Genomic DNA, 27,501 nt, shown 5'->3' with positions numbered 1-27,501 from the left:
CATGTTCAAGTAAAAACAATGGGTCTTGATTATCTTCTCCCTTAACCCAAAGTAAATCAGGAGCAACGCCAAAGAAGAAAATGGAGGTACAAAAGGCATAAATGAGAAGGGAATCAGGCCTAGAATTTTTCAGCCATTGAGCCTAGTTATTAATTAAATTATACTAGGTTTTTTTGGTGCAATATAGCTGTTAAAGGATTAAGTTTATCACTTAGTTCAGAATTGATTTCCTTTTGTTGTGTTTTTCGTTTTCTAGAATTTTTACATAGCTGTGGTTTTTATTTCTGTGTTCACTATCTGCCTTAGGTTTGACAAATGCTGGTCGTTTTGCACTGTTTTTAACATCTAAAAAATTATTCTCAGTTTGTAAGGGTCACAGCTGCATGGAGAGTCCAGAGGCTTACGATAATGACTTGGCATTGGGTTGATTGGTAGATGAATGTTGAATGACTGAACCACTGCCCCTTAAGTGAAATACTGAGATACTGCAGATGTAGCTGTTGCCAATTATGACTTTCAGATATTCCTTGGGACTCCTGTGCATCCAAATGCAATTGTCAACTGACCTAGAAATGTTATGGCTTTGTACGTAATTACGCAGTTCACTCATGTGATAGTGCTACTGCAAGCAAATAGAGTAGCTTACAAATTTCAGTTCAGTTCAGTTTGTAGTTTAAATAAAAATAATTTAAATCTAGCAATGTATTGTTCAAGTGGTGTACAGAAGTAAAATATTTTCACTTATCCAGATATAATTCAGCTGCAAATCCTTACAAAACACATATGTATAACTTCCATGTACAACTCCCTTGGCTGACTTTTTTTCCAGACTGTATAGGAGAGCTTTGCAGAGAACAGAAGTTCTATTTTGCAAAGGATTTTGAGATTTTGCAATTTTGCTTCTTTCATATCCCAGAACTTTGAAATTCTCCAAAGTAAATTAAAACAACAACAACAACAACAACAAACAACTTCTGGTAAGTTGAAATGTTTTGTTCTGATAAAATCAAAACATTTTATTTTGATTTTAATTTTTTTGTATCATATTGTAATGCACAATAAAAAACCCCTTTGAAACCAAGTCATTTCAAAATGAAACTATCTAAGCATTCCATTCTGTTGAACTGTTGAAGCATTCTGTTTTGACATTGTCAAACTTGTTATTGTTTTCTTCCAAAATGAAATTCTAATGAAATTGACCTGATCTTGTAAAACACTTTGACTTTGATAGTCACGTATTCCAACAAAATATGGTTCAATCAAAACTTCGCTAACCAGCTCTCTTGTACAGGAACAAACGTGCCTTCTCAATGGTAGTGTTAACATCCTGATGCAGTAATAACGAACTCTGCACTTTCAAAGTAAAGAAAATCAGTACAAAGAAAGAACCCATGGGTCATATTGAGCTCTGATATAAATGGGTCCCATAGTACTTCTGTGGAATTACATTGCTTATAAGTAGGTAGAAATTGCCCAAAGCTTTAAAAAAGTTATTATTACAAGGCAGAAATGTATGTAAGATGGTGTGTATGTTTTTTAAAAGAATGTTAAATTAAGAACTAATGTGCGTGTGTGCACTCATGCTGTAACACTGTAAGCTTATTACAGAATGCAACTCTCAGGCCATGCTTATGTGACAGCTGTCATCTTCACCAATATACCAGGGGTTGAAGCAGGGACCTCCAGAGCTAAAAGCACTGCTAAAGAGCAAAGGTTCTCTAGTTGACACTGCAACAGACTCATCCTCAGAAGGTCAGGCACAGGGGGAACCTGTAGCACATTCACCAGTGGGTTACACCTGTTATAAATGTGTAGTTAGTGACTTCTTAGAAAGGCCAATGAATGAAAAGATTGAGAAAGTATCTGTCATGACAGGACTTAAAGGCTAAAGAGAAGTATCTCAGCAAACCACAGGATCTCTGTGGCCCTCTGGGGTTACAAGACTGAAGCAAGTAAGATCCAAGCAGGATCAGTATTGCTCAATCTAAGCACTCAAAATTGAATCAGGACGCTCCAAGTAATATTGGTTTAGAATCATGAGATTTTAAAAATAACACATTGGATATTTTTTTATTTGCCTGCTGGTTTTTAAGTCTTTAGAGTTCACATTTTCAAGCTGCTTCCACAATTACAAGGGCTAGAAGTTTACTTTATTTTAATTGAAAATACAGACTTTCATGTACTCACCGCTTCTGGACTCCTGTGGCTTTAAGAATAAACATCAGATATTGTGAGACTGTAAATTCAGAATTTTCAAAGTGCTGGTCAACAGTATAAAATGAACTAGAAAAGCCAGTGAAATAAAAGCTGATATTTATTAAATATTCAGAGTCCCAGAGCAGAGATGCTCAAGACTAATCCCCTGTCCCCCTCCCTCAACAAAACAACCCTCTACTTGTTTTTTGCATTGGCAGGGCAGGAATGGTATCTCCTCCTCCTCCTACCTTCTGGTGATGCTCCCAACAATTGAGCCAAACTTTATGGATCCATGAGCTACTCCCAGGCCAGGGTTTGGATCTGTGGAAAAATGTTCAAAAGATAATGATCAAGACAGCTTGCTAAATGCATATATCTGGAATATGTACAATTTTTGTTTGATTTGGGAGAAAAAGAGGATAATTTTAAAAAAATTAGAAGCATTTATTGAGTACTGAATGTTCTCCTATTGCATATTACGAGAGCTAGTTTTAGTACCAAACCGCATATATCCTGTCTGTTTATTTTCTTGAAGTTTAAAAGACATTAAGCAGGTAGCTATAATCACGCACAAAAGGCTTAATTGTGTAACCCTTACATTGGCAAGCTCTTATTCACATTAGTGGTCTAATTGACTTTAAATGTTGCACAATAAAGCCCACAATTTCTTGTTGCTCTACCCTTATATATTGAAATTATTAGCATATTCTATATGAGAAATTCCTTTGTGTTGTCTTCATAATGTCATCTTAGTATATTAATGACTTTGAACCAGTTTCTGGCATCAATATGAGAACACTTGTAGAGTAAATTACTACTTAGTTTGCGACTTTATAAGTTCCTTTACCTGCACGTCCTGTCCATATAACATATTGTTGTAGTTATGGTTTCATATATATTTTAAATATTGTACATATTCCAAAAATAAATTACCATACATCTTTGTTTCATTTTCATAAAGAATTAAAAGATTCTGTTACATTTAGTGTTGAGACGCTCAGGAAGTACCTAAATGGGTGCATCTAGAATTCCTATACTTTAGGTATTTTAGCAAATATATACAATACTTCCATCTACGGCTCTCTGTCAAAAGGGATTACAAATATATGGCCCATTCCAGTAATCCTGGTACAGTCAAAAGCTCCATCGACTTTGAGAGAGTTTTGCCTGCATCAAGCTGCAGGATCAGGCCTATGGTAACTTATTCTCCTCAGAATAGAATACCTAAGGGCCAGTCTACATGGACAAAATGACATTGACATTTGGAAATTGTTACCGCACAGTAGTCTTTACATCATGTTATTACACAGTTTGGGCTTGCCTGTGTAGATAGGATCAGATCATACAAAGAAAATTTGTAACAGTTTTAGTGTTATGGATCATAAATTTGGTCTCTTAATATATTGCCTCCTGAACTGTACAAGGGCTCTTTCTGCTAATCCAATTGCAAGAGACGTTTTAGCAACTAATATGGATTAAGTCAGTCCTTCATGCTGTGTCTGATTAGTTTTTTGTCAAGTCTGTTGTTGCTGTTTTCTGCTGTCTAGAATGTCTTGACCAGAATGGCCCCATATATACAAAGAATTTATTAGAAAATTCATTTCTAGATGTGTAATAATATTTGGGCACTGAGATGGCCCCATCATTGTAGTATTAAATTCATTGTATTAATTTAGATGGAATAAATGGGACCAAAGAGGCCCATATTACAACAAAATGCAGCCCAAGGTGTTTACATGACCCCATAACTGTCCAACATTAAACAGCTTTAAACAAGGTTTGAGGTTTGGTATACAGAGATCTTAGCCCACTTAGTACCACGGCAAACATGCCATTAAAAATCCTTTTTAAACTTTTATTAAAGATACTGAAAAAGGAGAAGGAGAGTTAAAGCATTTGACATGTAAAGTATTAAGTAAGGCTTTTATTTTAATAACATCTCTTGTTCCCTTTAGCTATAGAGAGGTTTTTATAAAGAAAACCCCCATGCTTCACATTCTTTTGGATGATATTAAAGATGGTAATAACTCTCCTTTTTGGGACAAGAGAAGAAGTTAGTTCACATGGAGCTATTGCTGTTAAAGTCCAGTCCTGTTTTCTAGAAAACAAAACAAGAAAACACCCACACAAAAGGGGAAAGAAAAGAACAGCAAGGATAGAAAATGCAAATTCTGTGTCTGGTGTTGACTCTTACTTGCAGTTTGGCTGCTGGAAAAATACAGGCACAGCACAGGGTTTTATAATCCACTTTGAGACCTGGCAAAATTGTTTCAGCATCCAGCTGTTTAGGCATTGCATTTAGCTGCCTTTCTGGTCACAGGCTTACAGCAGTGTTGCAAAACAGGTAATCTCGGTCAACTAAGCCAGACTCTCATTAGACAGAAGGCAAAAGGAGAGTGATAGAAAAGAGAAGTAAGGTAGGGAAGGAAAAAGATGATTTTTTTGAGGTGGAGAAGAGGGAAAGAGATGAAATTTCACATCCTAGGTGGTAATCAGGATTTAGCTGGAGGTGGCGGTGTTATCTGGATCCCTCTCTCTGGCCTGGTCTGGTCAGGACATCTCATAGGATTAGGATGAAGAAGATTCAAAGTCCCAGAATATGGTGAAGGTGACAGCCATGATAGTGAAGCTTGCTCCTTCCCCTCTCTCATCTTTGTCAGACAGCGTTGCAATAGCCAGCTTCCTTCTAACGTCTTTTTTAAGGACCCAAAAAGGGAGTGATGGATGGAACAGCCCATTCCCTCAATGTTTTGTCCACCAATTGATTTCCTGTGTCATGCTGTTCTCGTTTACGAGACATGATCTTAAAACACTTCTTGAATTACAGTAGTAGGCCTTTAGGGGCTGATTTGATCTCTTCTTTTATACGTTTTTCCCATCAACATTTTGTTGTTATAGGTTATTGTGACATTTTATAAACTTTTACAGTTGAGCTCACATTTAGGGTAGATTCGTATGCCCAATTATTACAACAAAATGTAGCCCAAGTATATAATAATAATAATTAATAATAAATAATAAAAGTAGCCTCTCCCATTTTCTTCCTTCCCAGCCTATCAGAGAAGTAATTTAATCAGTTTATAGTTTTTTGTTTTTTTTTAATATATGGTTTTGTGAGTGAGTGGATGTGATTCAAGTCTGTGTGTGTGAAGAAATTTATTGAGGAAAAGCTAAGTGACAGAAATGAGTACCATGTTTACTTGTGACAATGGTGTGATCCATGATCATTCTTACCATTTGGAGTGGTAAGCTCCAAAGTATAGAGTCAGCTCTTGTGACCATTGTCTCCTGCACTCATCAGCTTCCCCTTGCTCGTGGACAGTTTTTCAGTGTGGCAGTTGAATGTAGTTTTCCCTGGAAGTCATAGTTGTAAATATGGAGATAATCTCTCAAGTAACTAAAAGAAATCCCATGAAGGGCTATGAATAACAGGGCATAGACCATGAACTCAACTCTGTATTCCTCTGCTCTACATATAGGACATCACTGAAGTGATATGTCTATGGAAACCCATTTTGATAAGCAGACAGGCAGGTATTTAATACTAGTTGGAGCTTTAGCAGAAAATTTGCCTTTATTCCTGAATATAAGTAGCAGTAATCAAGCCTGGAGATATAAATGCACAGACTATTTAGCTCAGGTGTGTGTCTGATAAGTAGAAGTATAATTCTCTGGCCAATCACAGATGGAAGAGGGATGTTTTTGCTAACATGGCTATTTGGGTGTCCAATGCCAATGAGGAGTCCAAGAGTTCATACTGCTTTAACAGTTTAGGAGCAAATTCCCTCAATAATGGAGACTTTCAGAGTTCTGCTGGCACTTCAGCATCTATTGTTTGACTAGTTCTTTCACTGTATGTCTACATGGCAGTTTAAAAACCTGTGGTTAGCCCATGCCAGCTAACTCGGGCTCACAAGGTTTGGGCTCACAGGGCTGTTCAATAGTGGTGTAGATGTTGAGTTCAGGCTGGAGTCCACGTTCAGGGGCCCTGTGAGATGGGAGGTTCCCAGAACTTGGGCTGTAGCCTGACCCCAAATGTTTACACATCAGTTAAACAGCCCCTTAGCCCAAGCCCAAGTCAGCAAGCATGGGACACCTATATGTGTCTAACTGTAGTGTACCTTCAGTGGCTCCTGTATGCACTCTACCCATTTTGGATATGCACTGATCAGTTAAGAGTTTCACCATCTTTTGAAATAAGCTGTCCCTGTTCACTTAAATGCCTTTGTAGAAGTTTGTGGGTTTGTGCCTAAATTTTGTTTTAATCACATGATTAGCCCTTAGCACATTGAAAATCTTTCCTTTCATGTTTTATTGTCAACACAATGCCATTTATGCACAGAATTATTTATTTGTTATTTATCCATGCTGCTCCTCTAGATAACAATGTTCAGCTTAAATGTTACTCAGCCAAAATGCAACAGATGTAGTTAAGGTTGCCAGGTGTCTGGTTTTCGACAGGAAAGTCTGGTCAAAAAGGAACTTGGCTAAAAGTCCAGTTACCTGAAGTAACCGGTCTCTGCCACCAGGAGGAGGGAAGAGCAGCAGGTGATGCTGGAGCCTGAAGGAGCAGTGGAGCACTCAGAAACAGCACCGTCAGAGAGAGGTGTCGGTGGCTTCCCCATCCTGCCTGAGCGCTGCTTGTCCTGTACCATGACCCTCCACTCCTGGAGCCCAGCTCTCCTTCACCCATCCTGCCCCACTCACCTCTCCACCCCTAAAGTCCTGCTCAGCTGGCAGGAGGAGGGTAGTAGAAAGAGCAGCAAATGATGGTGTGGGGGGAAGAGGAGTGGGGGGAAGGGCCTCAAGGGAAAAGGCAGAACAGGGGGCAGGGGAGGTTCCAGCGTTCAGTGTCCATTTTTCACAAATGAGAAAGTTGGCCATCCTAGAAGTAATCAGTGGATAATAAACAGAAACTGTTTGAATTAATTGGGAAATAGCTTTCTACTGTAGGTGCTGCTGCCACCTTTGTTGCCTGAAGCTTGCTACATCCATGTTGTCTGCTGCTGATAGCCCACGGGGAAAGGGACATGCAATGGATTTTTACATGCCAAAATAATTACTCTAAGTCTCATAAGAAATCGAGCTTATGTTGGATGATGTGGCACTGGAGTGAAGTGTCCAAAAATATGCATTCTGATAAAACCTGGAGATGTCGTGCAGTGTGCTGTGATCATGTACAGAACAGGAGAGCCAAATCTCAACACAGAATAGTGCTTCCTTAATGCACTTAAAACCATGTTTATTGAAGGTAAAAAAAACCCAACTAGAAAGTAAGTAATGCATAATACAGAAGAAGTCACTTTGTGTCTAATTGAAGAAATTGCTCAAGAATATGTCATGTGTATGCAAATATGACCCCGATATAGCTGCCAAGGTCAATGAGACCTAGAGTAATCTGCTATGTAAGAGCAAATCATGCAAGTTAAAGCTGCCTGCAGCAGGCTTCCTGTGGCTTAAAATATGCATAGACTATTTCAAAGATTTCAAAAATATTAGAAGGAAAAATATGTACAAGTAGATTGTTTTGGATAATTCCCTTCTCCAGTTATTTTCTCCATTTACGATGCATGTTATCTTTGCTCTTCACCTATATCCAGTCACACACATTTTGGAAGGTTTCCAAGGTCTGCAATACATTCTAGAAGGACAAATGCTATCCTTGTTTTGTTCAAACAGAAAGCCACGTTGTACTCATTTTCATTTAAATTATACTAAAAACCTAGTTATTCGGGGCACAGAGACTACACAGGATATGTTCCTTGATGTCTAAAATTCATTATGTTTTTCAATGAAAAATACCTAACCAGTGACTTTAAACCATTTTTTTTAAAGAAAAAAGTAAATTTAGAGATCATGAAAGGTGCCACTTTGACAATCTGAGAGAATAAAGATCTATGTTTAACCACTGAACAGGAGCAACAAAGAGGTTTTGTTTGGGAGGGGGAATTATATTTTTCATTCTAAATATTTGAAAATGATTTTTCTTTTTGCTCACATTTTTTGGAAATATTTTTATTAAATATTTGGGGTTTGTTTTCACTTTTCACATTCTCCCTGCTCTCTCCCTCTTATTCCTTTTTTTCTTTGTTACCACTGAGAAAGAGAAAAATATCGGAAAAATGTGTTGGTCAGTGGGAGGGGGACGGAGGGACTGAATTTTTTTTTAAAAAAAGCAAACTTTTTTTTAAATTTTAATAAAAAAAATAGAACCATTTTTCACAACCACTTTCAAATGAAGTCATTTTTAATTACAAAAGTATTCTTTGAAAATTTTGGCCTGCTATACGAAACATATCTCACTAATTTAAATCTACATCAGCATTGCATGACTACCTGGAAAAACATACAATAAACCAACCTTATTGGTATGTAAAAAAGTAGTAACTACCATGTGTAGATTGGCTACATTCTATCCTTAGTCCACATACGAAACTTGCGCTGAATCCGTTATTTTCTTATCTATCACTTTGAACATGTACATTTATTTACTTTGTGTAGGTTATAGAACAGTTAGAGCAAGAAATGCATGGAGTATTCATTTTGTTTATTCTTATAATGTGATTTAGGAGCAGCCGTGTACAATTGTTATATATTTCTGCCTCTTGAATCAAAATAATCTATTAGGGCAAAATTTCAAAATTACCCAGAGAGTAATATGCTCTTGGAGATGCTCTCCTGAGGCAAAGTGAAGACTTAGTTCAGTCAAAAGGAGAAAAAGTGGTAGATCCATGGGAAAATCAAGAGCAGGGCCAGCTCCAAGTTTTTTGCCGCCCGAAGCAAAAAAAATTTCCTGCGCCCACCGGCCTTGCCCCAATTCTGCCCCTTTCCTGCCCCATTCCAACCCCTTCCCCAAATCGCGGGCCCTGCCTCCTCTCCCGGGTGTGCTGCATTTTCCCTCCTACCCTTCCCTCCCTCCCAGGAAAGCCTGGGAGGGAAGGGGGAGAAGTGGAGAAGCGGCACACTCGGGGGAGGAGGCGGAGATGAGCTGGGGGAGAGTGGTTCCTCTGCCCCCCCAGGGTTACTTCCTGCAGCCCTCCCTGCGCCCTCCACCGCTGCAGCTCACCTCCGCTCTGCCTGCTCACCTGAGCGTGCTGCTGCAGCTCCACTTCTCCCCCCTACCCAGGCTTGCTGCGCAAATCAGCTGTTTTGCGGCAAGCCTGGGAGGGAGGCGGGAGAAGCGGAGTGGCAGCACGCTCGGGAAAGCAGGTGGCAGTGGAGCAGAGGTGAGCTGCGGGGAGTGGTTCTTCTCCTGCACCCCCCAGGGTTACTTCCTGTGGCCTTCCCTGCGACCCCCACCACCGCAGCTCACCTCCACTCAGGGCCGGCTCCCGGGGCTGCCTGGGGGGGGGCAAGTGGGGCAATTTGCCCTGGGCCCCCACGCGAGTTTTTCAGGACCCCATGAGCAGGGTCCTTCACTCACTCCAGGGGCCCCGAAAACTCTCGCAGGGCCCAGGCCCCCGGAGCTTCTTCCGCTCCGGGTCTTTGGTGGTAATTCGGCGGCGGGAAGTCCTTCCGCACTAAGTGCCCCAAAGACCTGTGGCAGGGGGTCCTTCCTCTCCAGGACCCGCCGCTGAAGAGCTGGGTCTTCGGCGGTAATTCGGCGGCAGGAACCCCCGCCGCGGGTCTTCGGGGCACTTCGGTGGCGGGTCCCAGAGCGGAAGGACCCTCCACCACCGAATTACCGCCAAAGCAGGGCCCCCCCGCAGCCGAGGACTCCAGGCCCCCTGAATCCTCTGGGCAGCACTGCCGGCTCCCGGCTTTTTGTGCCCCAAGCAAAAAAAAACAAAAAACAAAAGGAGCCGGAGTTCCGCCCCTTGGAAAGTGCCACCCCAAGCACATGCTTGGAGTGCTGGTGCCTAGAGCCGGCCCTGATCAAGAGAAGGCAAGAGCCTAGAGACAATGCTGGAACCTTGCTGTCATAGTAATGAGTATGTGTTGGAGACTGGTTTATGCTTTTGTTTTAGTTTTAATTACAAACAACAAAGCAATTCAACTTCTGAATTTTCCTTGTTATAGCCCCGTTATGATTATGTTGTGGTAAGCAAAAGCTCACGTAAGGTCCTATTCAGAATAAAAGGTAAATGACCTTTTGGAGGCTGGGCAGTCCTGAGGAGCTTGTGAATGGGGGTTGCTCAGAGGGTTGAACTATTTAGAGGAAATGTTGGCTCAGTGTCACAGCAAATGAACAAAACTAGAGGGAGAGTTAGGGGAAAGAAAGAACATTGTAGCGTTGAGCATCAAAACTATCTACCCTCCACATACTGTTAATCCTTATTTACATTCAGATCTTTTGCCTCTGCTAGAGCCACACATGCAGTAGCAATTATTCTAGAACTAAGATTCCATAATGGAGCTGTCAGTTAGACAAAGTTCAGCTTTGTGTGCCAAGCTCCTCTCAGTTAGCTAGAAAAATTCTGTAGAGTTAGTCAATAAGGAAAAAGTTACTTTCCTGCCTGCATGTCAGGCTGTAATAAAGGTTTGTTATACAGAAGTTATACAGAAGGTTTGTTATACAGTAAGAAACTGATCTTTATTTCCTGGCTGAAAGGTGAGATGGCAGGGCTAAATATCTTTTGTCTGAGTCCATCTTCCCCCTTTCTTAAAAACCACAAATGCAAGTAACACATAAAGTGAACAAAAAACAGCCACAAACTGATTCAGCCTGTTAATAATATAGACACCTAGGATGGAGGTCAGGATAAATGATTCAAACCTTGTGACAGATGAGAGGATTAATCTGCCTCTGGCTGAACATCTGGCCTGAGCTGTTTCTGTTGACCATCATTCTAGAATTACTATTTCAGGCTGTTATACATTTGAGTCATCTTGTATTTTGTTTGAGCTTGTTTCTGAAACAGACAGTATTTGAGTCCATATTTCCCTCAAACTCCTCCTCTTCTCTCAGCAACCTGCTTGTAACTACCGTATATATAGGTACTCTTTACAACATTAGAAGAGCCTTTCTGAAGTCTGTGTGATGCTTTGTACAGTCTTTTCTGTAAGACTATTTCCAACAGTTTATGATCTATCTCAATTGATTGTGGTGCTCTTAAAGAAGTTAAGGAACTTGCTTGTAACTAAGAATAATTGCCAGCATTTCATTTTTTATCTGAGTATGGTTCTGTTGTATGTTGGTCAGGGTATTTTTGGAAGTATATAATCAACTAGCAAGGAGATAGACCCTAAAGCATGTGAACTTTAGATCTAGTTCCCTGCTGGGTTCCAAATGACTATTTTACTCAGTTTTTGCCAAACAATTAATTTTTTTCTGACACCTTGTAATATAGATGTGATACTCAAGAGTGCTGGTAAAAGAATGGTCTTTGTTTCTTGGCTCTAGCCAACTGATATTTGTCAGTGCTCTGTTTGAAATTTATTTTTATTTGATGGGAAATTTTTGATGTTGCTGAAATGTTTCAATTTTCCATCAAAAAAGTCTAAATGAAAGAATTTTATTTTCAAGTCAGGTCAACTCAAATTAAAACATTTGGGTTTGTCAGACTGAAGTGAAATGTTTTCTTTTAGGTCAGTTGGGCATTAATCTACGTTCACAGAAATGCCAGGATGCTTGATGAGAGTGGTAGTTTGGATGCCTCGTGCCTCCATTCTCTCTGGGCTAGGCTCCCTGGCCAGATTACCTCTCTCATGATGCACAACTATCTCCTATCTGTTTGAATCACTATTGTGCATTTGGGGGAGTCTATGACACATTCCAGAGCTTGGCCCGCAGAGGAGAATGAAAGCATGAAGCACCATGGCAGCTCAGGCAGATGCAGTTCAATATTGAATCAAAGTTGGTTGAAATGAAACATTTTGATTCAGGAATGTTGAAATGTTTCACTTTGACCAAAAATAGCAAAATGAAGCATTTTGCCATTTCCAAACTGAAATTTGTCAGAACTTTCTGGTCCATGAAAAATTTCAATTTTCATCCTGTTTTGAGATTAAATCTAATTTTGAAATACTAGAATTTCCCATGAGACTAAGGTGACCAGACGTCCTGATAAAATTGGGACCGTCCCGATATTTAGGTGTTTGTCCCACATCCCGACCAATCTTCGGTTGGGACGCAATTTGTCCTGATATTTCGTTCCGCCGGCAGCACTCGACTTATTTATTTATTTATTTATTTATTTTTATTTATTGCTGCTCCGCCGGCAGCACTCGGCTTTTTAATTTATTTTTTTCCCCATCGCTGCTCCGCCGGCAGCACTCGGCTTTTTTCTTTGTTTTTTTTTGCTCCACCGCCGGCGGACCCCTCCCCACCCTCACGTGTCCCGATTATTTTCTCCCTCTCATCTGGTCACCCTACATGAGACTGTTCAATTTTTGACCATTCTAATACCTCTGTCCTGCGATGAGACCAATAGCTGCAGACTCCAGTTGCTACTCTTACAACCTCCATTTGTAGTAGTGATTAGGACAAGCTGGCCTTAAGAAATTAGCCTGCCATCTAAAAACTTGATTATCTTACTTTGTGTATGTTACTTGTATTAGGTAGTCTAATAATGACATTTGATATCCTTTCACAATGTGGAAAAATCTGCCTTTTGATTTTCTTTTGGTGATCTGATGTTAAAATCATTAATGTGCAGTTTATGAAATACATGGAACTTTAAAAAGTGACTAATTGTGTAAGGTTTTGGAAAAACAAATTTATCACTTTGCTTATCTGTTTGGACAATCATGCGAGGTCAATACTTTCAGTGTTTTTTGGTTTCGTTTTAAGACCTGTTTCTTAGTAATTTTGGGGAATAATCACAAACATGCTAGGAAAATTTTTGACATTATATGCATATCAGTGTACAGGAGAGATACAAAATCAGTTTGTCGAATACAGATTGCTGAACAGCTTTTTTAAAGAGATATGGTCAAGAGTTAATTATTACAGTTAAAAGTCATGAATTGAACTTGCATGAAGGTTTCTAGCTTCCAGATAGAACAGTTCAGTCTCCCGCACTATCAAGCCATATAATAGCTGCTGTATGCATAGCAGGAGTGTAGGCCTCCCTAGCGTGCACTACCAGTGTTCCTCAATTCTGATCTGGAAGGACCACACCTAGGGGTGAGAGAATAATTCCATCCTTGTGTCCATTCAATACCCGGCTGTCCTTGAGCTTAAAAGAGAGTCATCTGGTAGAAGTGGATTCGGCTATATGAACCGCTGCCCACTGTGAATTGAATTGCAAGCACCAAACTTGTTTCATGTAGACTACCAAAGAGCATTTAGAGTGCAGCCACATCCAATCATTACTCAGTCATCTAGGCTCAATTTGAATTACTGGCTTAAGCCAGTGGTTCTCAACCAGGGCCACACATATCCCTGGGGATACACAGAGGTCTTCCAAGCGATACATCAACTCATCTAGATATTTGCCTAGTTTTACAACAGGCTACATAGAAAGCATTAGTGAAGTCAGTACAAACTAAAATTTCATACAGACAAAATAAGAAATTAAGCAATTTTTTAGTAATAGTGTGCTGTCAGACTTTTGTATTATTATGTCTGATTTTGTAAGCAAGTAGTTTAAGTGAGGTGAAATTTGGGGCATGCAAGACAAATCAGACTCCTGAAAGGGGTACAGTAGTCTGGAAAGAATCACTGTCTTAAGTGCTCTATCACAGTTGCCAACATTCTACTCTACATCCATAGACCTAAAATTAAGTCTATTTCTTTACTGGTGTGTGCATGTGTATTCACAAATCCGTCTCTTTAAAAAAAAAAAAAAAGTCAAATTCCCAATGAAGGGCTGCAGTGTGGTTAAAATGTCCGCTTCATGGAGGAGACCTATTTTTAGCAGACTCTCATGCTGGAATATGCATGTTGCTCTGACAGGTCTGCTTACCTACTCTCTTCTTGTGAAAGAGGAAGATTTCTGTAAAACCCAGTAACTGAACAAGAAGGCGGTGTGGAAAGGCACTGTAATACCCTTGAATCAAAACAAAACTTCTAGGCTAACTGTAAACCTGGCAGCCTTATCTGTGACCCTTTAACATAATGCCACAAAACCCAAAAATGTATAATCGGCTTAATGTAATTTTACTATAAAAATTTAGCTGTAAGGGACAATAACAAGTTTTTAGACCATAAATTTGACCTTTTAAAATTAAATGGTCTAGGCATTCATCTTTAAAAAAAAAAAAAAAAAAAAACACGATCAGGGCCTTCAGCATATGAGTCCCTCTGTTGGCCTTGGATCATCTGTAAAGTAACACTCCTCCCAAACTTGTGCTGACCAGTGGTGGTTTATGTACAAGATATGATTGAATGGATGCACAAAAACCTTCTAAGATTTTTTTTTTACACTCAAACTGCCAAATCTAACACAATACACCCACAGCCTTTCTGTGCAATGAGGAGAATTTGGCTTTTCATGAAAAGAAAAAAAACAAAACAAAAAGCCAAAGAAGTACAGTGAGAGGGAGAGTTTTGAAACTGTCCAGAAAAGAACTCAGGCAAACAAGTGCTTCCCACGCTCTGTCTGTTGTACTCCTTCTGCCCACTCCACTGGAGAGAAACAGCCCACAGGAGTTACAGCCCGTGGACAGCTTGTGAGTAGTATACATGAAGGGGCAGTGGTGTTGAAGGAGGTTGGGCTATTTCATTGAAAACCCAAAGGGGGGATTATGGAAAAATTACTTTATGTTGGACATTAAATAAAGGGAAAACATTATCAAAATACAAAAATGAAGTACTATGACTCTGTTTAAGGAGTTACCAACCAGCCTGCAGAACAAAACTGCATTAAAACTCTTAGCCCAGGGTTTACTATTACAGCCAAAATTCTATCTCCTCCCAAGTTACCTGTGGCCTTAATTAATTTTTACTAGAAGTTTCTCTGACTGCTTCATGCAGCCTCCTTTGTAAGAGAAAATTACCCATATTCTCCAAGCCAAAAAGTATAATTTTTGCCCATTCAGAGGAGAGTGAGAGAAAGGAAGAAAAAACCCTTGATGTGTAGGATGATGTTACTCATTTCCACCCTCTAATATAAAACTCCCTTTAGGAAAACAACATTCTTTAGTGTAACCAATAACAAACAGCAATGTAAACAACAAAATGGCCACCCATTTATTAAACTATAGGTTTAAGATTAACATTCTTCTTGCCCTTCCAAGGATAAATAGCCCCAGTTTGATTGTGTTTGCAGTATAAGACACTCCAAATTGAACCGGCGACAACTAGTGTAAGTAGCAGGTTTCCATCTCACTTAACTACAGGGCTGTTGCTCTGGATTTGAGGGGTGTTTATACCCCAGAATGTGATCAAGCCAATTGCAACCATATTATGTGCATTCAGTCACCCTGAATGAATGAAATAGAACACCACATAGTTAAGAGTTAATTTGGAGACAGGCTTTCAGAAGCAAGGTCAAAACTAGCTACAGTTTTGGCTAATCAGAATGGGAGGAGGGGCCAGACAATAAACAACTGAGTCTGAAACCCATGGTGGTTGGAAAATCTTGAATCCAGATGCTTCTGATATTAAAAATGTATTGGAAGTTAGAAAAGTGATGATCCAGTAGTGACCTATGTGTTTCGTAGGAGTTAGTTATAGATTAGCTAATAGAGTATACTTTGGAGCAGTCCTCTGAAGCCATCTTCAGAGAGATGTTTTTTTGACGCACTTTCTTCCCGGTGGGTGAGCAACTGGCTACTGCAAACCTGCTGTTTAATTACTCAATACCGTTCCAGATGTTAGGCAAATATCTGGGATGTTCTAAACCTATTGATTATGTTTGTGTGTGCTTAAATGTAATAAACTGCAGTTTTAGATAGAACACGTTTATTTGCATGTATCTTACCAGACAGAAGTGCTGTGTTCCTGTTGATTTATTCCTTTCACAGCCTGGAGTGAAATAGTTAAGTTGCCCCTGTTGGGGTTTCTGAAAACCCTGGGTAACAGGGCTGGATGAGCAAACCCACATTTTAACAAATAGTCACTTTTTGTGAGTTTATATGGTGGTTAATTTTTAACATTTTAAATGTTCATGGAAAGCAGACATGAAAAGGTTGAATGAAATGAAAGCAACATTTTGGTTCTGAATTTGAATCAACATTCAAGGACATTTTTCTACTACTTATTTTGTTCCGATTTCTAGAATCCAATCACATCAAAAGAAGGGAAATGCATAGTTAAAGCACCCAGACAATGTTAACTCTGTCCAATCGTACACTAGCGACACAAAGAAAGAGAGAGAGTCAACATTCATTTAAAAATTAGTTTAATCTAATTTGGAATTACAAACACTAAAAATCTAATTACAACCATATGGCTTTTGCATAGTGTAACTACAGGGAAGGAGTTAAGGTTGTTTAGGTTCCCTAACTGTGCATTCCCATATTCTATCAAGGTGAAATTTAAAGAAATACAAATATTTTAAAAAAGGAAATGTATCAGTTATAATTATACCTTCCCTGTAATGTATGCATCATATATTATTGATATGTACTCTCATCCTTAGTTCCCGCCATAAGCAGCTTTTGTGTGGGAAGAAATCATTAATGAAGGTTCTATCTGAACAGGAAAGAGAGGATCAGATTTCATGAAGGACATTTATTGCTGAGGGACTAGGGGTGTAATTGGGGTTGTTTGTAGGTGTGATATGGAAAGTATGTAATATTGGCCATACAAAATGCATATTAAGTCTCTGTTTCTTACAACTCTGGTTTTACATCACTAACTGCTAATGAAACATGGTGGGCTGAAAGATGGCTATAAGGTGCGCCAGAGTGCAGCAGCTATCAACATGAATCATGGAACATAGCCTGAAGCCCTGAGGCACTCTGGATTTTGCTGAAAAGAATGTAGCCAAGACACAGCCTTGATGGAAGTAACATTTTAGAGCTCACACATCTCTCGCAGTGCAGGAACTATTATTTTGTTTCATCGGGGAGCAGGATAAAGATGTAGCTGCCTCTCTAAAGAGAGCATTAGCAATTCACAGTTTAAGGATGTTTTTTGTTTTCCAAAACACAGCAAAATTGTAGACTGGAACAAGTTCTGTAAGGAGCCGATACAAGGGAAAAGAGAGAGAGCCTTATTTGACAGCACTGTGAACAGTGATGGTGTCATGAAATTTTGGAGATCTGAGTAACTGTGCACTAGGGACTGCCACCAGTATGAACAGTGTTCCAGAAAGGAATTTTAGCTTAAATAGATTCCTACGCATGGGTGTACAGCAGGAGCAAGATGAAAATCCAGGGATGCCCACCACCCTATCAGCGTAGTATTTCATTGTATGCATAGTGAGAACAGACCAGGACTTTTATAATCAGGAATCCATACCCAAAGTAAATTGCATTTACTGTGGCAGATGGCGTGAACAGATGGAAGAAGTGCCATGAACTTGAACAGTTGCAGTGAGTATGGAAAATAGAATTGCTTTACCCACAATGTAAGAGTGGAGACAGGCCAGGGAAGGATTTTGCCAGAATTGTTAAAGATGATCAGACAGTGGCCTGAGTCCTAGAGCATATAAGGATCAGACACTCTAGACAGAAAAAATAATTGGGCACAATACCAGCCCCAATGCATGAGCAATATTGGTAGGAAGCCATATGGCTAGATCTCAGCTAGACAATCCAATGTGATTCCCAAGGGTGAACTGGATCCAGACACAACCATTAGAGAAACCACTCTTTGATAATATACAGTGTAGTAAAATGCAAACTCAATAACAATTCAATCCAACTAAGCAAACCTTGTGGTAGTTGATGGCAAGTACTAGAGATGCCCCTGAGGAAATATCTCTTCAGGCCATGTATCTGATCAGAGTACAGCTCATGAACTTTGTATGCACAATACAAGGAAGTTAGGGCTAGTCCTGTCAATAAAAAGATGATCCTAAGATGGTATATAGTGCTTTCAAGGTTGATGACTGTTTAGAGGAAAAGCAGTGGTTTGAAGTCTTCAAAGCAAAAGAGAACACAGAATGAGAAGATAATATTACTGCTTAGTTAAGCAGCATGGTAGTGTAAAATAATGGTCAGGCAAATTACAGATCTGCATTAGACAGAAAGGTATTGAACTGGGTGCCGAGAAGATGTCACTATGTACTTTATATATTGATAATGATTCTGCCAGACCTTTCCAGAGAGAGAATATTTATACTCTGTGATGTCAGGAATACGTTTAACGCTTGGGTTCTGGCACATAAAGCAGGATGAAGTGTTCAGAAAGCTGGTGAGTTTTGCAACATCATTTTGTCACTACAGCTGGCTGCTCATGCCCATTGAGGAAAAACTTAGCACTGGTGTATTCCAGAGAATAGTGACCCAGGTATTGGAGAGGCTTCATGTTGAGAAAGTCATTGCAGCCAACATCTTCACTACAGGTGAAAACAGCAGCACAGAGGCAGAAAACATTCATGATGGCAAAATGCAAGGATTATTGCAAAAATGAAAAGACAACATAAAGTGAACCCCTCTTACCCCCACTCTCCACCAAAACACTCAGAAGTCATTTGTTCAGAGTGAAGGAGCTGAAGGCAGACTGCGGTAAAGACAGGGCAGTCAAGGACATGTCTGCCACAGTAATGTAAATGGTGTGCGGCACTTAGTAGGGATGATACATTTCCTGTCAAACTTCTGGCATGATTTGGGGGCAATAGCAGAACACATATGCCAGCATATGAGGAAGAACATGGAGTGGCACAATGCAGTGCAATAGCATTAAGTATTTGAAACAGTGAAAGTTGATTATGGATGCCCTTGTTGTAAGGCTACTGATGAATAGGGGATATAGTTACCCTACAATGTAATGAACTGGAGAAAATATTTGGGGGGCAGCTTAATTAAAGGACAGTCAACTGATTTACACAAGCAGAGTCCTATTGGAAACTGATGCTGTGTGGCTATGACCAACAAGAAAAAGAACTCTGTTTCGTTTCGGTTAAAGTGGTTCCACCAATAAACCAATGGTTACTCTGTACTGGTAAAATCAAATCACAAAACAGTAGAGACCATTATGGCTAAGTACTTTTTAGGCCCCCAACAAGACTGCAGAGCACATTGATGCACTTTAAGTGCTCTGAGTTATGGATCAGATACTGTCCTGTATGATTATTATTGTTGCTCAACATCCTGAACAGGACACATATGTCAGACATTGGTGAGTTGGTGCAAGGACGTCAGAACATTGTGCAACATGTTGATTGACTCAGTCTGTCTATTTCAACAGCAAAACTGAGGGAAACCAAAGAAGCTATGGAATAAGACAGAAAGATAAGGTGGTCAATAAGTTGATAAAAGGTGGGTGGCCATCATACAAAAGCCAGATAGAGCTGAGTATGCAGAAAAGTTACATTTCTAGAACAGAAAGCTATAATTTTGGTTACCTTGATCAAAGAGATAATGCAAAAAAGTATGTCACACTTCGAATAACAGTTGTCAATAACAGCTTCAAGAATGTGATTACTGACTTGGCATGAATGCATGTGTCGCTCCTATATAGGAAAATAGTAAGGCTGGAAGGTTTTGTGGTTTGCAACTGCAAGAAAAAAACTTACTGACAATGAGAGACATGATATATCTAGAAGTAGTAGGAATATGCAAAATGGAAATAGCCAACAATCAGAGGAAGCAAGTGAATGATTGCAGCGTGTCAACCAAATATCTGCTTGCTCTGAGAGAGTGCACCTCATTGTGGATCTAGCCTTTAGAAAACTACAAGGTGGATTAAACAAGTGGTTAACAAGGTGGTGGACCTAGATTTTAAGAGGTGATCACTCAGGAAGGATATGTAGTATGCAGAAACCACAGACATCTATAAGGTAGTAGACTCAAGGAGGAAGAATGGGAAATCACTCATCAGTAGTCATCTTAGATACCAGACATGACATTGAGGAATAATAATATTGAGGCTAATACTTCAGAGTGGGAAGAGACTTTAGGAAGAAACAGGTTGCTAGATACAGAATTAGTGACAGTAGAAAAGTGAAGCTGGACTGCACTATTTTTGACTAAGTAAACTGGAATATAGTAAAAAGTATGTATCTACCTGAGATGCTAGTAAAGACTTAATTCCAGCTAGTAACCTCTGGCTTATAGATGTTTTGTAGGGATGGAAGTTAAACTATTTGTTGTTAAAATGGGATTGTTGTACAGTGAGAATGACTGAAGGAGGATGATCAAATTTTGGAGAGGACTAAAGGCTAAGTGGATGTGTGCCTGGAGTTTGCTCCTGAATGTGGCATGGAGCACATGTATTTAATTAAACACAGTGTATTTAATGAAGATACCCTTTTCAATAGCTCTATCTGCATGTTGCTCCCCTATTGCTAATGAAACAAAGATTATAGCACTTTTTATGTAAGCCTGAATCATTCATCATTTCATGTGTTATATTGCCATTAGAGCTCGTTTTAAAAATGGGAAAATTCATCCCATTTTTGGTCAAAATTCTGAAAACTTTGAGCAATTCTAATTGCCAGGTAGAAACTGTGAACTTGAAAAAATGCTAAGACTTACTATAGTGTGTGTCAGTAAGCTAGTACAGTTTAGCTTTTATTCCTCAAAAGGATCTCTTCGGATGAGAGACTGAATAGAAGCCAATATTTTGCTTTGCTAAGGAATGTATTTCCCTTTGCCCATCCATTGTATTTTAGAAGGGTAAGGTAGAATAGCATGGGGTCTTTCACATATCTCTATACGAGCAATATGTAGTATTCTGGATTTGTAAATTTACATTTTATTTTTATGTTTTAAATTGCTTCACATTCAAACGAGGATGCTTGATACTGCCTAACTTAAAGTGTCAAGTATCATAGGGGTAGCCGCGTTAGTCTGGATCTGTAAAAGCAGCAAAGAGTCTTGTGGCACCTTATAGACTAACAGAAGTTTTGGAGCATGAGCTTTCGTGGGTGAATACCCACTTCGTCGGATACATGCATCCGACGAAGTGGGTATTCACCCACGAAAGTTCGTGCTCCAAAACGTCTGTTAGTCTACAAGGTGCCACAAGACTCTTTGCTGCTTTAACTTAAAGTGGTGATATGCATATTTTATAAATATGTGAAATAGAATAATAATATTTACAGATCTTTAGAGAAAAATATACAATACCAAATCAATTTATGAAATCACAAACATTTTAGGACAATCTTAATTTCATGGATGCACATCTTGTAATACAGGTTAATTATAAAAGGAATTAAAATATTAATGTTCATGCATAGTATGAGTGAAAGAATTATTAGTGTTTTTGTAGGTTACTTTTTGGTCAGATATATTTATAAATAGGTCAACGTAGTTGTTTTTGTGCTACAGATATCAAGTTTTGCTCAGTTATAGATTTGTATGTTTTTTAAAAACAGCACATTAAACAAGCACTTACATTTTTAAATTGTGGTCTGACACAGTCTGACAGGCAAAGTTTAAAAAAATTATTCGTGGCAGCACTTGTCATCAGTTTTTTGTCTTACATAATTTTTCAGTTAACAGCTTTGTGATTTGCAAAAACTTAGTGCTGTGGACATTTTCAACCTTTTGCCTCATTAACTGCATTCATAATAAAATACCTCTCCATTTAAATGAGAAGATAATTATAATACCTCGAAGCAAATGAGATGTTATTGCAATAATTAAATCCAAAATGAGACACGGATAATTTAGACCTACTGCTGGCTCGGCTAGTTAAAAGCAAATACCATTTCCATTGGTCACACTGAATTTTTTCAGTTGAATTACATTATTGCATACTAATAACTTCCTAATACATGTTGGGTTAAAATTGCTTATAGAGACTGTTAGATGGAAATGTATTGACCCCTGAAAATGCTGCGAATTTATTGACCCCTGTAAATGCTGTATTATTAATCACTTACAGTGTGCCACATTTTCCTCCCTGTGTCCACTTGGAGCTGTATGATCTCTCTACATCTGAGAGAGAGGATTTGTCATTTAGCAATTTACACACACACATTTTACCTGAAGTTGTATATAGCATAGAGCCATATCTGGATATATTTATGGAGTCTAACATGTTAAGACTATCTACTTATAGTCATTAGCAGAGATCCTAGTTTTCTCTGATTAAAAACAACAAAATTCTCTGATTAAAAAAAAACATAAAAATCCATGTTTTTCCATGATTAAAATGAAATGCTGAACTTTAGTTTCTCTAGACACAATATATATAGGTAACAGTTGAACACAATGTTTTATTGCTATATTTACCATTTTTAAGCAAGGTTGAAGCTTACCTGTGCCATCAATCATTATAATTTTTATATAATTATATATATATATATATATATATATATATATATATATATATATATATATATATATATAATTGCAATTCAGGTGACAGCAGGAACCCCACGGCTCCAATTGTCAGCCCCAGTTCAATTAATATGAAGAGCCGGACAATGGTGGATTGGATAAACGGGGTTCTACTATATATATTTTTATTTTTTTCATCAAATGTAAAAACTAAAGATTCCCTGTAAAAATATAAATTTGGTGTTTTTCCGTGGCTAATGGATTTCAAGAACCCCTGGTAATTAGTCTGCTATTCATCACCCTGGCATAAGAGCACCTTCAACACATTTCAAACCCTGATTTACATGTGCGTCTTAGGAACAAATTTGTATCATGTAATATGATAGTGTGTTGATTTTAAAAGTATTGATATCTTAAAATGTCTGATTGCAAACTGTAACTTTCAATAAGTTTGGTTGCTTAACTCTTACTACAGTTGAGAGATAGATAGCAAGAACAATTCTCTCTTTTATTTTAAAATTTAAAAAAAAAAAAAGCACCATCCTTGTCTGTATGTAGTCTAGTGCCGGATGTCTATCAGTATTATCTTTTGACATTCAGGGTATTACTGTTTGGTATGAAAAGTATGAGTAATAGAAGATTATATGGACAATACAGAAGGGATTTTCAGTAATGTGATTTCTGTTTAGCAGAAGGCTATTGCATGAACAAAATATTTGACTTTCCCCAAACGTATTCTGTCATAATATCAATGTTTGTAAAAAAAATTATTATTATCCAGCTCATGTTGGAATTTCAGATATACGGGTGGTGTATTAACCACAGACAGTACAACTTACAGTGTTTTAACTAATGGCCAATCTGGTAACTATCAAAGCGAAATTCAGATCAGGTATTCGAGCACAGCATGTCTGAGTTCCCTAGTGGAACAATGTAAATGGCACACTGAGATTTCATACTGAAATTGCTTTCAGATTAGAATCCAGTTACACTATAAGAATGAATCTAAGCATTGTGGCTTAAAAGGGGGCAAACATGAAGATATCTTTCATTTCGCAGAGAGTTTAATTTGTCTTCTGCCTCCATTCCCTTTATTTTGAACAGCTTGCGGGGGTATATATGGGTAAACTAATAAAGCATGTTGAGAAAGACAGTCATCAAAATGTAGGATGGCCATTTTTTACTTAGGTGCGCATGCACATACACATGCAAACCTCACATTTGTCACACGGGGCCCTATTTTCCCACTGCAGGGGTTTCTTAAATCCTGTGCTTAGAAAATGGGGCTGAAGTAAAGTTTGAGGTTTTTGGATATGCTCGACTGCTGATTTTAGGACACTGTCACAGAGAGGCAGGATTTGCCAGTCTGGAGTGCAGAGAACTACTCGAGTTAACTGAAAATGAGTGACAGAACTGCTTTTCCATGTGCTCTTCTAATGCTTTTTATGCTGCCACTTTTGATGTCTGAAGGTCAGTGGCATTCACATCTTTCACTTTCAGTATCCTCTGCATGCCCTTTAGGAGATGGAACTAATCAATGAGTGAATTTTGAACTGAACCACTGAACTTTCTTTTTTTTACCATGTTTAGTTCCAAAATATGAAAATCAAATGAGCATCAAAATAACATAACACAAAATTATTAGAAAAACTAAGAAATTAACCATTTATAAGAAAATGTTCTTAAACTTTCTCAAATTTATTCATTTGTTTGTTTAAATAGAATGGAAGCCTAATGTGGCTGCTCTGCCTGCAGCAGAACTACAGTGAGGATTCCAGAACAGGTGGAGCCACTGACAATGGGCTGAATTTCAATCTAACTAGCATTCAGCCCTGCACAACTGGAGGGTAGGGACAGGGTCCAGAGAGACCTAGACAAATTGGAGGATTGGGCCAAATGAAATCTGATGAGGTTCAACAAGGACAAGTTCAGAATCTTGCACTTAGGACAGAAGAATCCCATGCACCACTACATGCTGGGGACCAACTGGCTAAGCAGCAGTTCTGCAGAAAGGGGCCTGGGGATTTACAGTGGATGAGAAGCTAGATATGAGTCAGCAGTGTGCCCTTGTTGTCAAGAAGGCTAATGGCATATTGGGTTCACTAGAAGGACCATTGCCAGCAGATTGAAGGAAGTGATTATTCCCCTCTATTCAGCACTGGTGAGGCCACATCTGGAGTATTTCATCCAGTTTTGGGTCTCCCATTACAGAAAGGATGTGGACAAATTGGAGACAGTCCAGTGGAGGGCAAGGGAAATGATTAGGGGGCTGGAGGAACTGGTCTTGTTTAATCTGCAGAAGAGAAGAGTGAGGGGGGATTTGCTAGCAGCCTTCAACTACCAAAGTGGATGGAGCTGTTCTCAGTGGTGGCAGATGACAGAACAAGGAGCAATGGTTTCAAGTTGCAGCGGGGGAGGTCTAGGTTGGATATTAGGAAACACTATTTCACTAGGAGGGTGGTGAAGCACTGGAATGGGTTACCTAAGGAGGTGGTGGACTCTCCATCCTTAGAGGTTTTTAAGGCCCGGCTAGACTAAGCCCTGGCTGGGATGATTTAGTTGACGTTGGTCCTGCTTTGAGCTGGGGGTTGGACTAGATGACCACTTGAGGTCTCTTCCAACCCTAATCTTCTACGATTCTATGAACGCTATTGCTTCTAAGCTGACTCCTTTAAAAAAAGACATACTTTTAACCCAAGAAATACTGTCTAGCTGAATGATATATGAAGCAAGGAAAACACTCTGTGGCAAGAAGGGAATTTCTTTTTATTTGAACGTTAAAAGCATACACATTCTGAGACATACAACTTTGAAGTATAATACACTTTTGCCAATACAAACCTAATATGTATTAAGAAAATGAAAGATATAACAGAGCTCTTAATGTTGAATTACAGATATTGGAGTATTATGGGATCAGTGTTTTGAGATCAGAGCAAGGTGTTGGGAATGAGGAGACTTGGAGTTTCTTCCCTTCACAGCAATTTTTGAGATTTGATAATTCACATCTCCACATAACTCTTTTCACCGAACAGTTTAAACCATCTGTTAATTTAATATATTTTACCCACCTTGAAGGTAGGTTATGTATGTAAAGCACTTTGAACAGCCCCCTATTAAAATGTTATGTAACTGTAAATGATTATTTTAATTAGGTTTATATGTATCATGATGAGCTTAAATCCCCAAATAGTAAGAGCAAGTGGGGCATTTGGCACATAACTAATTTTAAACTGACCTTTTTTTCCCTTCATTTAGTTTCCTCAATGTAAGGCAGTTGGCTGTGACATTCCACAATGCATCATTCTGTGACCTCATAGTTACCATCAAAGATCTACTGAAGCATGTAATCGGCTCATAGAGGATCAAATAAATTTTTTTTAGTTAATGTAATGTGTTTCTAATGTAGCATTTACCTATCTGAAACCCTTTTGAAACTACATTTATAATTAATACCTTAAAAAACTGCATTACATAAAGAAAAGCTTCCAGTTACCTGCATCTCTAAAGAACAGCTCTAGGTCTCATGGCAGCTGTTATAGTGGAATTCCAATGATGTGGTGCGGTTGGGCTCCAGTGGTAGCAGTGACATTCAGAATGATCCATGTTGGGGTACCACGATGAAGCAGGAAGTGACCAACTCAGTTTTGAGGAGTTGAAATCCTGATGCATGTAGCAATGTGTAAATGTTATGATTGTCTTCCCTGTTTTGCACCTTTAAATTTCCAAAAATCTGCTGTCTGCAGAGACAGCTGCCATTTATGAAGAAAAGTTAATGCTTCATATTACATGCTGTGCTCTCTCACAGGGAAATTTCTTGTTTGGTTGTTTCCCTTAATCCAAAATCAGTAGTTCAAATTTAAACATATGTCATTGCTTTTTCTGTATGAAAAAACAAGGAAGGAGAAAAATGTTAGTTTAAAACATATTATGTGCCAGTTGGGCTATGATGATCATTTTTATTCTATTCATGTTTCAGGAGATGTAAAAACTTCTTCACTAGTTAATTTGTCAATCTGTTTTTCACTACCATCTCTTATTGCTTAATTCAATGTTTTGTCTTTCATTTTTCAGTTTAATCTCTTTCTGTTTAGGATATCTCTGCTGGATTTTTTTGTTTGTCTGTTTGTTTTAATTCAGAGACTTATAAAAGCTTTTTTAAGGTTAATGGATTCAAAAATTCTCCATGAGTTTTCAGAGACTTGAATGTCAGAGGTTCTTCAGGCAGGCTCTCTGGTAAACAGCGATATAATAACCCTCAGCCTTAAGGATAATCAGAATAATACAACTTGAGGTCTGAATTAGAAATAATCCCATTGCAGTGCTGAAATCATTTTCTTTCTACAGTCTGGGATTTCTTTCCTTTTTTCACTTGATCAATTTCTGGTTATCCATTTTTCACCATTCATTACTAACCTGTGACAATAAGAGTTATTTTTGCTACTACCTAAGTATTAATGTGACCCGAGAGTTTTTCCCGACCCATAGTCAGTGCTGGATAGATTGTGTTGGGACTTCATAATTACTGAAGTTTTTACCATTCATAGGTTCTGCAGCATTTAGGATTTATTAAATTAGGTCAGCTCCCAGACTGGGTGCATTGGTACTATGCATGTTATGTACATAAAAAAACCAAACCCTAAAGCAGAGTTATTTTGAATATCATAAAATAGTTTAGAATAGCTGGTCATAATGATATAGGGATGAGGCTATGACTTTATTGTTACCAAAATGATTCATGTGGAATATTTGGTATTTTCAGTTCTTTCATACTGTTGGCTTCCATTTAAAACTTCCATTGACTTCACTGGCAGCAGGCCCAGGCTCCGTGTAGACTCCTAGACTAAGGTTGGAAGGGATCATTGTGACCATCTAATCTGACCTCTTGCACATTGCAGGCCACAGAATCTCACCCACCCACTCCTGTAATAGACCTCAAACCTCTGGCTGAGTCCCTGAAGTCCTCCAATCATGATTTAAAGATTTCAAGTTACAGAGTATCCACCATTTACACTTGTTTAAACCTGTAAGTGACTCGTGCTCCATGCTGCAGAGGAAGGCGAACCCCCCAGAAAA

The 27,501-nt window shown here is 38.7% G+C and overlaps 1 protein-coding gene and 1 long non-coding RNA gene across 8 annotated transcripts in view; one reads left to right on the top strand and one right to left on the bottom strand.

The window, feature by feature from the left end:
- The window catches only part of ADGRB3 (adhesion G protein-coupled receptor B3), a 626,613-nt gene that overhangs the window by 71,716 nt on the left and 527,396 nt on the right, over window positions 1–27,501 (top strand). The gene's annotated exons all lie outside the window — the stretch shown is intronic.
- LOC120401354 lies at window positions 2,381–25,709 on the bottom strand. The gene is made up of 3 exons (XR_005596393.1): window positions 25,664–25,709; window positions 22,026–22,080; window positions 2,381–2,517 (listed from the first exon to the last, which is right to left on the bottom strand). It is a non-coding gene; the product is annotated as an uncharacterized LOC120401354 (long non-coding RNA).

This window comes from Mauremys reevesii, linkage group 3, assembly GCF_016161935.1.
Source record: "Mauremys reevesii isolate NIE-2019 linkage group 3, ASM1616193v1, whole genome shotgun sequence".
Taxonomy (NCBI): domain Eukaryota; kingdom Metazoa; phylum Chordata; order Testudines; family Geoemydidae; genus Mauremys; species Mauremys reevesii.
Note: the sequence above shows the minus strand (reverse complement) of the source record. Positions and strands in the feature narration are given on the sequence as shown.